Raw genomic sequence first — 16,045 nt, forward strand, 5'->3', positions numbered from 1 at the left:
ATTCATTGTATTGTGTGTAATGGAATTTCAAAATCCATAGTGAAACAATATAAGTATAATATGTTTCAAGTCAAATTCCAATGAGCTAGTACAAACTCTTTGCAGGAACCTAGGCATTTGAATCTTGGTCACTGACTGTATTCAGTCACAAATGCAAAAGAAACCATGGTTTATGCTAACCATAGATAAGAACCCACAACATAATCTGAGCTTCCAGATGTATAAAAAGCAAATCAGTTACAGAGTTGCTCGTCTGCTTTTGTTTCCCCACATCTACTCAGTCAGGGCTTAGCTTTTTGCCTTAAAAATCCACACATGAGCAGCATCCTTGCGTGATACAATTAATGCTAGGCTGTACCACATAAGGGGGCTGTTAACAGAGAAGGCTAGGTTCTATAGATGAAGCTTTGTTTTTAAGTGCAAGGGAACATCCAGACATTTGAACCTCAGTCTATAGGCCCAAGTGGCAGAGTCCCAAAACAGATACTGCATAAGGCTGCTGACTTGTAAGCTTGGTCACCACATAAGGACACCTAGCTCTTGCAGGGTGTCCAATCTAAGAGGAGCACACTGAAAACAAGCAAACTTGTTTAAATGCTGAAAAAACATCAGTGTCTTCTAGTAACAGTCTCGCACTCATATTTAGCTCTATCTAAGAGAAACAAGTTGACAAATTCGAGCAACAAGTAACACATTACCAGGCAAAGCAGATTCTCAGTAAGAGTATTTCAGGATTCCTGGATGCCCAAGATGGCAGCTGATGACAGGACTGCCTTCGAACAGATGCATCTTGTTTGAGGGCTCTGCCCCTACCTGAAAGTCAGGGATCTGGCTTCCATCTTCCAAAGCATTGGAACATCATGAATTGGCTAGCACTATACACAGTACTTCCTTTAGTGATGATTCAGAAGCTACAACTGGTCAAGTATGTCTGGCTATATCTTGACTGGGTGTAGATACTGCCAACATTAGACTCTGCAGCTGCATTGGTTTGTTCTGAATTCATCTCAAGGTGTTTAATTTTTGCTCTTAAGAACCTTAGAGGACATCCTCTTTCCACATGAACACACACAAGACAAATACAGGGCAACTAAAATGGTTAGTGGCCACAATCCTTAAATAGTGTTTCTTCTGTGGCAACATGGAGCAGAGTATCTTTGGTGCAATGTTGCAGTTATGGTAATGTCCTCCCCAAAGCTGCTTTTAAGTACAAAATACCCATATATTCTTGAGCCAAAGGGTTTGGATGGGCCAAAACAAGCTCAGGCTTAATCTCCCCAAGACAGAGTTGCTCTTGTTTTGTTCTCGATCTGGCCAGGTTCTGGTTTCAAGTGTCTCCCTTGATGGGGTTGCACTCCCCTTGAAAAAGCAGGCTTGCGATGGGGGTCATCCTGGACTCACGGCTCCTGCTGGAAGAGCAAGTGGAAACCATGGCCAGGAGAGCCTTTGCCCAGCTCTCTCTGGTGCGCCAACTGTGGCCTTATCTTGACTGGCAGGCCCTGGCAACCATGACTCATGCCCTCGTCACCTCTCGGTTGGACTATTGCAATGTGCGCTACCTGGGGTTCCCTTTGAAAACTCAGAAGCTTCAAATGGCCCAAAATGCCATGGCCCGGCTGCTTATGGGTAGCAGAAAATATGACCATGTTTCACTTTTGTTGTGGTCACTGCACTGGTTGCTAGTTCACTTCTGGGTCCAATTCAAAGCGCTGGTTATCATCTATAAAACCTTTCAGGATTTGGCGCCTGTGCACCTTCAGGACCGCCGCTCCCGTCTAACTTCGACCCGCCCTGTGAGATAGTCTCAGGTGGGCCTTCTCAGAGTTCCGGGCCCAGGGGAGGTACGTGGGGCCCGGCTCATGTGAGGGCCTTCTCTATTGCAGCCCCCTCCTAATGGAACACCCTGCGTCTTGAGATTCGTAATGCCACCTCCCTTCTGACCTTCAAGAAGCTCCTGGAAACTTATTTATTTTGTCAGACTTTTAGTTAGTTTTTTTTTTGTGTGTGTGTCCCTTTTTTCTTTTGTTTTTGTTGTTTTAATTTATGTAAACCGCCTCAAGTCTATGGAAGTCAGGCGGTCAATAAATTTGCTCAATAAATAAATATTCTGACAGACATTCGACACTTGCCAGCTATCTGTTTTATGTGTAGTTTATTCTTGATTTTAGCATGCTTTATGATTTTATATTATATTAATATATGATGTAGTTTCATGGTTGTGTCGGTCATTGCTTTGGGTAGGTGCAGTTGGAGAGCACAACTGTTGGGAATAAATATATATGAGATGGAAATAAATCAAAATAAAAAAGTGACAGATACTAGCTTGACCACAATAAATTGCTTAATTAGTTAAAGCCTACTTACAGAATCATTAAGATTTACAAATGTAAGAGTGCTGCTTATTTTAATGAATTTCTTTACAAAATGCAAGTTTGTGCCACTATCTAGATATCAACATTTTCAAAGAAATTTAACCCTGCAATACCTGCAGATGCTCTAAATATTCAATCTGCCTTTTACTGGATAGTGCATTAGTGCCACCTTGTGGCACCCAAGAACAGATTGGCACAAGTTTCAATTGGTCATATTTCAATCAGAGTAATTTTAAATCAATTCTTGCTTACAGTTTTCATGCCTTTCCTATAAGTCAAGACTGCACCACAACTGTTACATTAAACTAAGCTAGTTTGATATCTTTGAAGGTGTGTACCACTAACATGTGAGCAACTACCAGGGTGGATTTGATTTAAATCACGATTTAAATCACGATTTAAATCACTAGCAGGGTGGATAAAAATCAAAACAATCCGATTTAAATCAAAACAATCTGATTTAAATTTAAAAAAATTGAATTTTTTTGATTTAAATCGGATTTTTTTGATTTAAATCAGATTTTTTTTATTTTTATCCACCCTGCTAGTGATTTAAATCGTGATTTAAATCAGTTTGATTTAAATCAAATCCACCCTGGCAACTACACACACACCTCCCCAAAACGTTGCGCGCGCACACACACACACACACACAATTGCCTACTAGAGATATGCAAAATGATTTGAGCTTGAATCGATTCGAGCTCAAAATGGGCCATTTGAGCCCAAAATTAAACACCCTTAAAATAAAGGGCCTGTTTTGAGCTTGAAATGAAACAGTCCCATTTTGACTTGAAACGTTTTGAGCGCCATTTTGAGGCCAGACTTAGCGCATCGGCCCACCTTGGAAGACTGGTCTACCCTCCGACCCCAATTGGTAGACCAGCTCTCCCCAGAACAACAGACCTCAAAATGACACTTGAAACACTCAAAACATTTCAAGGTCGATTTGTCAAACAGCCAGCTTGCCCACTGTTTTGAGGAATTGATTTCATCAAGATGAGTCACAAAATCTGTTTCATGCACATCTCTATTGCCTACCACTGCTTTGACACAACTTACAGATTATATGTGTCCCAGAACAATTTTTTTTTTTGCGAAGTCAACTGAGTATGTCCACTTAGCCATAGCTTGTCTGCCCAACTCTATGCAAGACCCTCACAGTTGTGGAACCCACTCTTAGAGACTCCAGAATCCTAGCATCACATTATTTGGATAGTTTTTCAGTACCAAGATTAAGTTGTGCAAGGTGAAGGAAGGAAATGTGTGGGAAAATCTATTAGGGGGCATTTTGATTGGTTTAGCCTTCCCATAGAGGACAAGCTAAATATTTAATTTTTAAAAAATAGTACACATACAATTTCAGCCAGTTTTACTGTAGCAAGACAAGCATGCAACAAATTTAATTGATTTTATTAACTTCTAATGCAAGGTAACTCACATATCAGAGAAGTTGACAACTAATTTTCAAACAGTCTCCAAATACTCTAAACAGCTATCAAAATCAGTCATGAACATAGAAAGCCAGCAGAGCATGAGGCCCTTCCAAGTGTGTTGCACAGATGGTTGCATGCATGACTATCTGCTCGATGGGGCGAAGTCATGGGTGTGTGTGTGCAGGGGAAGAACGGCAGTTCAGTCCTCAAATAGCAAAACAAAAACTATACCCATGCTAACTTGGCAAAGAGGCACCTTTTAATGTGGTGATTCTCTTTATTTAACAGGGGGAGAGTAACTGACCCTATCCACCCCCAGCACAGTACTTCCAGTGACAGTTGCTGGTGTCTATCTTATGCTTCTTTTTAGACTGTGAGCCCATTGGGGACAGGGATCAATTTTATTTATTTGTTATTTCTCTGTGTAAACTGCCCTGAGCCATTTTTGGAAGGGCGGTATAGAAATTGAATAAATAAATAATAATAATAAATAAAACCAGTTTGGTGAGAAAGCAGCAAAGCAAGAGGTCTTGAGACAGTTCTTTAGTACTGAAGAACTACAAGGATTTATTTAAAGAAAAGGTTAAAAACGAATATGAAAAAGCCTGCAGCTTAATTTCAGCTGTAGCTCATGGCTGAAGAAAACAGCCATCTCTGGAGATACAAAATCGAGACTAACACTGGAAGAACAAAGAGGGAAGGAGTCCAGTACTTTTATCCATGACCCTAACCCACCCACCCCCAGTGGTCACTGAGAGACATTGCAGCTGAGAGCTGAGGCTGCCAGGGTCCTAGCTCTAACAGCTGTTGTGGTGCACATCAGCACCAACAAAATGCAGTTGGTGCTGATGGGAAATGCAGTTGGGAGGTCATGGAAGTCAAATTTAGGCTGCTAGGTAACATGTTGAAGTCCAGTCCCAATTAGTAATCTACTTTGTAGTACGGTTCCTCCCTTTCTTCATTTGTAGATTTGTTGCCTGGTTGGGCTACATTTCCCTTGTGGAGGAAAATATGCAAAGTTGGCATGAAGCAGCTCTGTTATTTCACCATCTTTTCCAAGCAACAGACCTACCGCTTCATTGACTTTCCTCTTGTTTTCGGACATATTATTCTGACCCTTAGTTTTATGCTCCTCCTTCCATTTCCTGTATGCGTTCTTTTTGCTTCTTGGATGTTGAGAATTCTCTCTACATCGATGCTGGTTTCTTTAAATGTCTCCCATGTTTCCTTTTCATGGAAGCTGTTTGCAATTGTGCCTTCAGTATCTCACTTTTCAGAATCTCAATCAGATTTGACTCTTAGCACCTTTAAAGTCTAGAGTAGCCACCCTCCTTGTTTCTCCATCCTCTTTCTGATAAATGAAATTATCAGCAAGAGTTTTATTGGACCTCTCACTCTTTCCAGAGTTAGACTTCCAAGTAGATGTCAGGATGGTTGAAGTTATTACTACTGTCTGCTTCTTTGAAAGTTTCAAAATCTGACTAAGGAAAACTTACATTATTATTGTACTCCTGCAATGAGTCTGTCTGTATCTAAGTTACTTTTTTTGCCAGGGTTTGTTTTGGTGACTGTGGCTTTCAGTTTCTCTTTTGCCTGGAGAGAGACAGTGGGAGGAGCTAGCTAGGCTGAGCTGAGTCACAACCTGTTGGGAGGGGCCACATCTTCTTTATATAGAATTCTCTTAAACATACCCGTTGCTAATCCCATGTGTGGCAGCTCTAGCGAGAGTTTGCGAGCAGCTGCCGGATAGGATAGCGACGGGGATGGGGGAGAAAATAGGGATGCCAGTCGGAGGTGGTAGTGGTGGGTTGGGCTGGCTGTAGGGAGCAGTAGGTGGTGGCGGCCTGGCCCGGCTGGCGGAATCAGGAGGTGGTGGTGGGAGCAGGAGACGGCGGCGGGCCGATCTGGCTGGTGGGAGCAGGAGGCAGCCACTGCCAGGAGTTGGCAGGCAGGAAGAGGTGGTGGGCTGGCTTTCTGACTGGGCCGCCAGCCAGAAAGTGCCGGGGGAGAGAAGGGGGGGAAATGGTCCAGCCACCAGAAAGCCAGGGGGGTGGGGGAGAAAAAGGCAGCATCAGTGGGTGGGCTGGCCAGAGGCATAGATGCTCTGCACCTGGCCCAGCTAGTTTCTATTAAGCCTGATTGCCTCAGTTTGAAGCCTACTCTCAACATAAGAGGAGTTGGCCAGGGAGATTAGTGAACAGGATTTGGCAAACAGTTATCATGCGAGTTTAGCAGGGAAATGTGCGGGAGAGCTTGAAGGGAGCCCCTCTTGATCACAGAGAAGGTAAGTACTACTCCCTCTTTTATATTCTTGGAAAAGGAAGTTTATTTATTTATTTATTTATTTAACACATTTTTATACTGCCCCAAACTTAAGACTCTGGGTGGTAGGTCTGTTGCTTGGAGAAGATGGTGAAATGATAACAGGCAACAGTGATAAGGCAGAGCTGCTTAATGCCAACTTTGCATGTCTTCCTCCACAAGGGAAATGTAGCCCAACCAGGCAACAAATCTACAAATGAAGAAAGGGAGGAACCATACTACAGATAACTAATTGGGAAGAGAACTCCTGAGTACATTAAAATGAATTTTAGTCTCCACGTCCAGATGAATTATATTGCAGGGAACTAAACTTGCAGGGATTATCTCAGGGGCAAAGTCTGTAATCTCTGAGATTCCTAGAGAATGAGTGAGCTGCCAGAAGAAGTAAAACTATCTTAGATGGAGCCCTAGCACAAATGGAGGTTCCTTCTCCAGCCACACACCTCCCATATGAAGGGAGAATGTATTAGATTGTCAATTTTAATGAAATGGAATAGTACTAAAGCTATTAATGAGCATTTAACACAAATAAAAGATTTGGAAGTAAAATATAATTAACTGGCTCCAGTAGGATATACAAGAAACTATTACAGAAATGAAAGGAACTGGAGATTGTTGAGTGCCAAATGATAGCTACCACCATGTCTTACACTAATCCAATTCTATGAACACAGGAATAAAAGCTCTAAACCTTTGGCAAATAGGTGTTTTTTTTAAAGGTAACTCAATCCAGCAGATTAATTGATTGATTGATTGATTGATTGATTGAACTTTATTTTACATTTTATATCCTGCTCTTCCTCCAAGGAGCCCAGAATGGTGTATTACATACTTAGGTTTCTCCTCACAACAACCCTGTGAAGTAGGTTAGGCTGAGAGAGAGTGACTGGCCCAGAGTCACCCAGCTAGTTACATGGCTGAATGGGGATTTGAACTCGGGTCTCCCCGGTCCTAGTCTGCATGAATGACCCATGCACAGGCTCACGGGTGGGGAGTGGTTCCCTTAAGGAGATGGTAAGCAGCTCCTTACCTGTGGCACTGTTCCCTGGAGCCTGCAAGCATAAAAGCCCTTTAAATGCCCTGCAGAGCCAGAGCTGCTTCTGCCAGCCATGTCACTGCTGTCACCCCAAAGTGGCCCTGTACCCCGAAAGTGCCATATAAACTCAAATTCCCAGTGGGTTTGGGGGCCAGTGGAGGATTGAATATCGCTTTCAGGGGAGGGGGAAATCCACACTCGCTAGAATAGGCTTTGCAGATGAGGAAAGGCAAAGGATGCTGGGGTGGGGGTCTGTCCCACCAGAACCAAGGAAGATGTCGTGATCAGGAGATCCCAACAGAGTAGCCAAACCCATCACAAACCCTCTGGAAGCAGCTTGCTGCCCAGTGCACTCTCATGAGAGTGTGAGGGCCAGTCTACTGGGGATATGCTTGTGCCAGCTAAGGCGCTATCCCCACCCACAGACTGAGAGCTCATGACCTGAGATGCCCACTTAACTAGCTGGGAATCTAAGGGGCGCCTGCTCTAGTGGCCCCCTTTCCCCAATCTTTCTCTGAAAAGTATAGAAATTGGCTGCTTGGGAATCACTTCTTGGGGGCTGCCTTTCAAACCCTGCCAGTAGCACTTCCACACAAAACATTTGCATAGATGGTGCAGGCAATGGACTGCGGAGTGGACCCTTCCAGCCATTTGAAATTCCCAGGCCAGGACCGGCATTGCAGCATATGTAGATCAGCCGCCATGGAGAATCCCAGGTGTGGGGAGCTGGCATTTTCAGCTATCCCTGCCACGCCACGTGGGCATGGTGGACAGAGAAAATCATGCATATGTGCTATGGGGTGACCTGACTGCCAGAGAGAACACTTTTAATCCTGCTGTCCAGCAGCCACTGAGACTGGGAAAGGTGTTGCTGAGGTACACTTCCGCAGGGCTTACAGGGACATAGTATCCTGGCTGGGTGGCAGCAGCCCTCCAGCCCACATGCATGCCTCTATGGCAGGCCTGCTCAGCTTAGGCCCCCCAGCTGTTCTTGAACTACAATTCCCAGAATCCCCAGCCACAGTGGCCAATATCCAGGGATTATGGGAGTTGTAGGCCAAGATCTGCAGGAGGGCCGAAGTTGAGCAGCCCTGCTCTATGGCCTGTCACTCATAAGAGAGCAATCCTGGTTTCTACTGGCAGGTCAATATCTAGATCTAACACAGGAGAGTTCTGATCATGAGGTTCGGCCAGTATTACATATGTGCACCCCAGGGGAAGGGGCTTGGCCCCCGTTCCCCATCCTGTGTAAAAAACAGAACTTGGCTGCTCCAGCTTCTCTGTTTGGGTCTGTGTTTTGTGTCTTCCCCCCACACACAGCCATTTGCCCCCCTCCAAGTACCGTGATGGGGTGCCCTGCAAATGCTGCCACAGAGCATGTGCTTCTGAACATACATGACTGTTGCTCCATTCTCGGGGACCAAAATACAGAGTGCTGATCCTGTCGTCCCGTGGCCTTGCCCTGCCTCATGCTGGGTGGGCGGGAGCAAGGGACAGAGTGGGAATTGGTGGTGCACCCAAACAGCTGTGCTGCTTGAAAGGCTGATCAGTCCGGGATGGGACGTGGCATCCCCTGGGGCTGGTTTTCTAAGAGGCTGCCAGTGAGAAGTGCCGAAAAACCACGTTCTTGGGTGGGTCTGTGCTGCCGCCACTGATTGGGGTTTGGAAATGGGAGTGAAACCATGGTTATAGCTGGGTCTGCAGTTGGGTATAATGCTTCGGTGACAAAACCACAGTTGTCACAGCAAAGAGAAAACTCAAGGTACCAATTAGGAGTTTGGTGGTGCAAAACAGAGTTAACTTTCGGACTGTAACCATGGTTTCGCACATTCGGGAGTACTGTAGTTACAACCTCAGCCAGCTATAACCATGGTTATAGTGTACGTGTGAACCCGGCCATCATATAATATCTTGGCTAGTTTGTTATACATTATTTATTGACCACAATCTAGAATTGCATTCTAATCTATACACTAACTGTTGTAATCAGGACAATACGAAACAAAAGTAGTAAAATTATGTGTTCATCTTATTTAAACTGAACTTTTGCTGATACCTAGCTTTTCATTCCTACATGCTTTTGTTTTATTTATACAGGAATACTCCAATAATTATTTATGCACTCTGTGCTTGCTGTCAAGTCTTTACTTCTTGCCAAATATACTTTCCTCTTCTCAAGCCCCAAAAGGCATTTTTATTCCATGACAATGAATTACATTTGTAGTGATCAGCCACCACTCCCCTAAAGAGTTAACCGGAAGTGAACCCTGTCCTGACTGAGAGGCTGGTGAACTCCAGGGCTCAGCCAATCAGCACACCAAGGGGGTGAGACCTAGAGAGCAGTTGGGAGGGTGAAAGCAGTTCTTTGTTAGAGAAGGGGAGAGAAGAAGCTAGCTGGAGGTAAGAACACTACAGGTGGCCAGGGAGGATGGCTGCAGGAGGATGACTGAAGCTCTTGGAAGATAGAGCTGCAGGGTGTTGATTCTCAACCAGGTTCAAAAAGAGGAAGCCAGGGCTTCGGCTTCGGGAAGTTTATTCTGTTTAGTCAGACTTTGCATTAGACTTTCAGTTTCTTTGTGTGTGGCACCTTGTCTATCCCTGATACTGGTCTATTATAATTTAACTACAATGTAATTGAAACAAGAAACACTAGCCTACGCTCCATACACCTAGGACATAGAAAAAGACTCTGTGTGTGTTTTTGCATTTATTTATTTTATTTTATTTATTTTTTACATTTTATATCCCGCTCTTCCTCCAAAGAGCCCAGAGCGGTGTAAAACATACTTATGTTTCTCCTCACGACAACCCTGTGAAGGGTCCTACATACCTGTTCTTTGCAACTGGGTAACCAAGACTTTTAAAGTGTGCTACCCCAACATCATCTGGGGTGCATTTTGAAATATTCTTGGAATCTATTGAGTAATTTTAACTGTATATAAAAGCTGAGAAAGCCTCAGACGGAAGCAGTCTGTAGTACTGGAAATAAAACTGTTTTGCTTTTTGTTCTTTTTTTTTATAAGCACCTCTGAGTGGGTTTTTAACTCAGGAAAATGGGGGGGGGGCTTTACTCTGGTGCAAGCACACCTCAGGCGGTCAACCAGCTATCAGTTTTCTCACCATGTGCAGGCATACACGTGGAAGATTTTTGTACTTTTCCAATAGCCAAGTGTTTTCCTTGGGAATTCCACCCCAAGCCCAGAGAGGTTGAAGCTCCGTAATAAAGAGGGGTAGTGGCGGCAGCCATTTTTGAATCTACCAAAAATTACAGAATAGTTTTACGAGAAGCCTAGTCATGCAGCTCAGCAAGGATGGTTCAGCATCCCCCCCCCTCCGCCATCATGTACACTTGCTCTGAGACAAAGGCTATCGTCTACTACAACATTACATTTATTCAAGCTTAGTCCAGGAATACTCTTATTAAAAAGGAGCCTTGTAAACACAATTCATCAATCCATATTTTCAAGCTGCCATGAAATTCAGAGACAAAAATTCACCAACATCTAACCTACAATTCAATAACATTGCTGCTAACCTAAATTCAGATCTTATCCACATCTCTATGCTTCTAAAGCTCTGCGGTACCCCTTCAGATGCTACCCACAGTATCCATATCATATCATAACCTTGATATGGGAAGTGCACCTCTCTTGGTTTTTCTTGATCTTTCACCAGCTTTCAATACCATCAACCATGCTAGCCTTCTGCAGCGCTTAAGGGGGCACTGGGCCTTGGGGGCACTGTTCTTCAGTGGTTCCGATCATATCTCATTGGACGATTCCAGTCAGTGTTGACTGGGGGTGAGTATTCTGCGTCCTGGTCCCTTTCTTGTAGGGTTCCACAGGGCTCGGTCCTTGCTCCCATTCTCTAACATCTACATGAAGCTGCTGGGCCTGGTCATCCATCAGTTTGGGATACGTTTTCATCAATATGTTTATGATATTCAGCTTTATATCTCTACCTCTGGCCAAACAGGTGATGCCGTCCATGTGCTGGTTCAGTACCTAGAGGCTGTCAGGACCTGGATGTGCCAAAACAAGCTCAGGCTCAATCCCTCCAAGACAGAGTTGCTCTTGTTCAGTTTGCGATCTGGCCACTTGCCGTGTGTGGATTTATCTATTGGCGGGGTTGCACTTCCCTTGAGAGAGACGGTTCGTGTTCTGGTGGTCCTTCTGGACTTGCGGCTCCTGCTTGAACAGCAGGTGAAGGCCATGGCCAGGTGTGCCTTTGCCAAGCTTCAGCTTCGCCCGTTACATCCTTTTCTTGACCGGCAGGACCTGGCAACAGTCACTCATGCCTTTGTTACCTCTTGTTTGGACTGCTGTAATGTGCTCTACATTGGATTGCCCTTGAAAACAATTTGGAAACTTCAACTAGTCCAGAATGTAGCAGTCCACCTCCTCATGGGTGGCCGTAGATCTGATAGTGTCACACCTCTTTTACAGTCGCTGCACTGGTTGCCTGTTCACTTCTGGGTCCAATTCAAACTGCTGGTTCTCACCTACAAAACCCTTATGGGCTTAGCATCTGTATCTCTCCGGGATCACCTCTTAGCGGGTTGTATCCCGGCCTGTGAGGTCCTCTCAGCTGGCCCTCAGTGTCCCTGGCCCTGGTGTAGTGCATGGTGCCTGGGCCCATAGGAGGACCTTCTCTGTGGCCACCCAACTTCTTTGCAACACTCTTCCTCCCAGATTCATTCAGCCCCTTCCCTGGCTGCTTTTAGGGCCCTTCTTAAGACCCACCAGTTTCACCAGGCATTTGCCCTTTAACAAACAAACAACAACAGGGGCCAACAACAACAGGGGCCAGAGAAATCATCATCAGCCAATTACAAAAAGCAACTTTACTGGGAACAGCCTATATTCTGTGACGATATCTATAACAACAACAACATTCAGCCATCCCAGGTCCTTAGGAATGACTAGATGTCTGGATAAAACAAACCAGTCAATAACATCCATCTGACTGTGTAAAATAATAATAATAAATAATAATAATTGTTAGTTATTAATAATTAATAATTATTATTAATTATTATTGGAATTGTTGTTCACCACTTAGAGTCTTTGGAGGAGGCGGTATATAAGAAAATTTTAATAAATAGATAAAGATCCTTTCCAATCTAAGCCACCCTGTTTAGTACTTTGCTTTATTCTCTTGTGCCTATAATGGGAATTGCAGTGATTGTACTTTTTTCATTTTGGATGTATCAGCATCACAAATTAGCATATATCATGTCTGTATTGCCAGATGCTTATATAGTACTATTGCTTGGTAATATTTAGGATATTGTTTAGCAGGAAGATTAAGGTCTAATTTAATTAATGACTTTGGTCATAAAAAAAACAGCTCTGAAATTTTTTTGAGGAGCAAATACTTTAGTCAACATAAGAACAGCCCTGCTGGATCAGGCCCAAGGCCCATCTAGTCCAGCATCCTGTTTCGCACAGTGGCCCACCAGATGCCGCTGGAAACCACCAGATGCCGCTGGAGTTGAGGGCGTACCCTCTCTCCTGCCATTACTCCCTGGACAATCAGTCCTTCACATTTGGCATCTGAGAAGTGGCAGTGAAAACCACCACCTAAGATAGGCGTAGGCACACAAGTTGACTCCTTTCAAAAACAAATGTATTGCTTTTTGGAAAAGTTATGGGCATGTATATGGTTTTGACAATACAAGTGGAAAAAATCTTCAGTTTGTTACAATTAAGTTTGAAAAATATAGTGTATACGAGTTGGTAATTCTGTTATAATATGACTCCATACAAAGAAAAGCACAAGTATGTGACAAAACCCAAAAGATATTTAGAATTTTTTTTTACTCAAGTCTAAGCTAACATTTTAACATATATACAGTATTCAGAATACATCACTTCAGGGTATATCACTTCAACTAGAAAATTCATGGGTTAATAAAGAAAAGTAGTGGAGGAAATTAAAAGGTAAAGGCTGACATCATTAAACTGACAAGTTGCACATGCCTAACTTATCCTTTTAATTTCAGTGGGACTCTGAGTAAATTTAGCCAGGATGTCATGTGGTGTTTTTTAAGTCTACTCCTCCAATCATGTGAAATTTCAAAGTAAGTAGAAAACCTATGTTTAATGTTAAAACATATGATGGGAAGTAATACTTACTACATTAGCAATTCCAAAAATCTTAAGGAGCCTAAAGGAGGACAAATTAGGACACAGGATGACAAACAAGGGTCTGCAATTTCGGACTGACCGAAATTGAGCCAAGTCAAGAGTTGTGGTCACCAGATCCTGCCTCTTCCCTTTTCTCTAACGTTATGCTGGATATCTGCAAAAGCCTGCACAGGATTGAGGACAATCCCTTGCTCCCTTTTTCAGCTCTACATTTGGGTCATGAATAGGTGAAAGGGGACTGTTGGATTGGCCCTATACTGGCCAGGTGTCTCAGCAATGCTTAATAGAAGCCACCACCACCACCACCACTCTGTGATGGGCCCTTTATTGCCCAGGTGCCCTGAGCAGCTTTGCAATGTAGCAGCCAGGGAAGAGACCACCACCACCTCTCTCTCCAGCTGGCATGGACTCCATTAGTTGGGTCTTGCACTGTCCTGCTTCTCAGATATCAGAAACACTGATCTGCACCGAGCCACTGTAGATAGCCCAATAAGCCAATCAGAATGTGAGCTACTCATATCACCAAGCAACACAGAATGAAAATGCACACATAATTTAAGAGCCAAAGTATCCTTACTGGCTAACACCATGTAAGAGTATTTGTATGAGTCTGTCTCACTTCTGCCTTAGTCCGTACATCCCTGAAGGACAAATGACAAAGTTGCACATGAAGTTTGACACATCTGCTATTGCTAGACTAGACTCCTAGATTTAAGAGAATGATGTGCACAGTCTATTTGTGTTATTAGGATCAGCACCAATGGGAAATTCCTAGTAGCAGCATATGAGTGAAACAGCCACAGAAGAAAGCGGGAGAGATCTGAAGGATTCTGAATTATCTCAAACTGACCTAGCTCCACATAATATTGATGTAAATATCTGTCTGAGCTTTTCCCTCTATAATGGACAACAAAAGGGAGGAGTTTTGTGTTTTATTTTACCCTGCTTGGACAACTCTCACTGTGAAGGCCTTTAGTCTCTTGACTTGGTAACACAGTACAGCCACACAATATTGATAGATATGGCTTTCTAAGCCTCTTGTGAATCAACATAGCACATTTATGTCCATGTTATGACTGCTTTCCCCATTACCTAGATACTATGTTAAGTAAATATTTGCAAATCAGAATGTAATCCGGTTGTCTAGCAAAGCTCATGCCTCTCTACACTAGTCTCTACAGTCCAGAACAACTTTTGTTGTACAAACTACAATTAGTTCTTAAGTCGAATTAGTGCTGCTAAAACTCAATCAGTTTTAATGTGGGGGGGGGAGGCAGATATATGGTATGTAATGGTTGCTTAATACATTAAAAATATAATAGGTACATCAATGTGTAATACACATTCATTTTCTTGCCACATGTACACACAGTGGTAAATACACATTTACTCACATTTTGCTGTTTTACAAATAAGCATAAAGCAATAGCCTGATCCATACTGAAAGATTCACATGCAAGTTATGACTGAAGTATTGCACTGCATTCAAGGAGTTTATATGTAGCTTCAAATACTGTATCATTTATTTACTAACCATGCCACACAGAACATCTATGCACTCTTTGGGGCCAGCAGTTCCTGCCCTCCCCCGCCCCACCTCCTGCCCCAGTCGTTCCTGCCCTCCCCTGCCCCACCTCCTGCCCTCTCCCATCCCACCTCCTGCCCCAGTCTCTCCTGCCCTCCCCCCCACCTCTGCTGACCCCACACAGAGCTTCTGACTTCACCGGGCAGCAGGCTGCCATTTTCGTCCAGTGCTTGTCAGGCGTCAGGCATACCAGTAGCTCCCAAGGGCGCCTCTCCTCCATGCTGGTCAACCGTTCACCTCCCTCACCAGCGACCTCCCTCAACTGTGACCCCTGTGGAGTCTCACCAACCACCTCCTGACGAGTGCTCCACCCTCCCGCCCTTGCACATGTCACCCCCTCTGGGCCCGCCATTGGTTGCAGCTGCACATCCCCACTCATCCCCCTGGTCCCTTTACAGGAATTAATAATATAGAAGATTATATATTTGTTTATCGCCCCAAATTTACATCACTAAAATTATTTAAAAACCACAAGTCTAGTTAAAAGGCTTGTGTGAATAAATGTGTCTTTAGTGACTTTTAAAAAGTTGTCAGAGATAGGAAGAATCTTATTTCATCAGGGAGCGCATTCCAGAGTCTCGGGGTGGCAATAAACAAGGCCCAACTGTGAGTAACCACCAGATTAGCAGATGGACCTCTCCAGATGATCTCAATGGTCAGTAGGGCTCATAGCAAAGACAACATTCTCTTAAATACCCTAGGCTTAAGCTGTTTAGGGCTTTATAGGTTACTAGTAATTTCAAGCCCATTAAATTAACGGGCACTAGTAGGGTTGTGTCGATCTGTTTGTTAGATCTGTACTTCATCCTCAGCAAGGTTTTTTTCTTTTCCTTTTTTTTGGGGGGGGTGCTTGTGTGTCACTTTATCTTTTGCCGTTTGGACGGATGGGCCCCAAAAATTCACGCCCTTTGCTGTGTTTGCTGCCCGTGCTGCTGCCGTCTTTTTTCTCCCCGCGGTCGGGCCGGACCTGGCGTCGCTGCCTCTACCTTGCCCGCGGCTTGGCCAGTCCCGTTGCCGCCGCCTCTACCCTCCCCGTGGCTTGGCCAGTCCCGTTGCCGCCGCCTCTGGCCTCCTCGGGGCCGGGCCGGACACTCTGCCGCCGCCTCTGGCCTTCCACACGGCCGGGCCGGACCCGCCGCCCCCAC

At 44.3% G+C, this 16,045-nt stretch overlaps 1 protein-coding gene across 4 annotated transcripts in view; it reads right to left on the reverse strand.

The window, feature by feature from the left end:
* The window catches only part of RALGPS2 (Ral GEF with PH domain and SH3 binding motif 2), a 186,089-nt gene that overhangs the window by 144,432 nt on the left and 25,612 nt on the right, over window positions 1-16,045 (reverse strand). The window lies entirely within an intron of this gene.

The sequence above is a fragment of the Hemicordylus capensis genome, chromosome 4, assembly GCF_027244095.1.
Source record: "Hemicordylus capensis ecotype Gifberg chromosome 4, rHemCap1.1.pri, whole genome shotgun sequence".
Lineage (NCBI taxonomy): Eukaryota > Metazoa > Chordata > Lepidosauria > Squamata > Cordylidae > Hemicordylus > Hemicordylus capensis.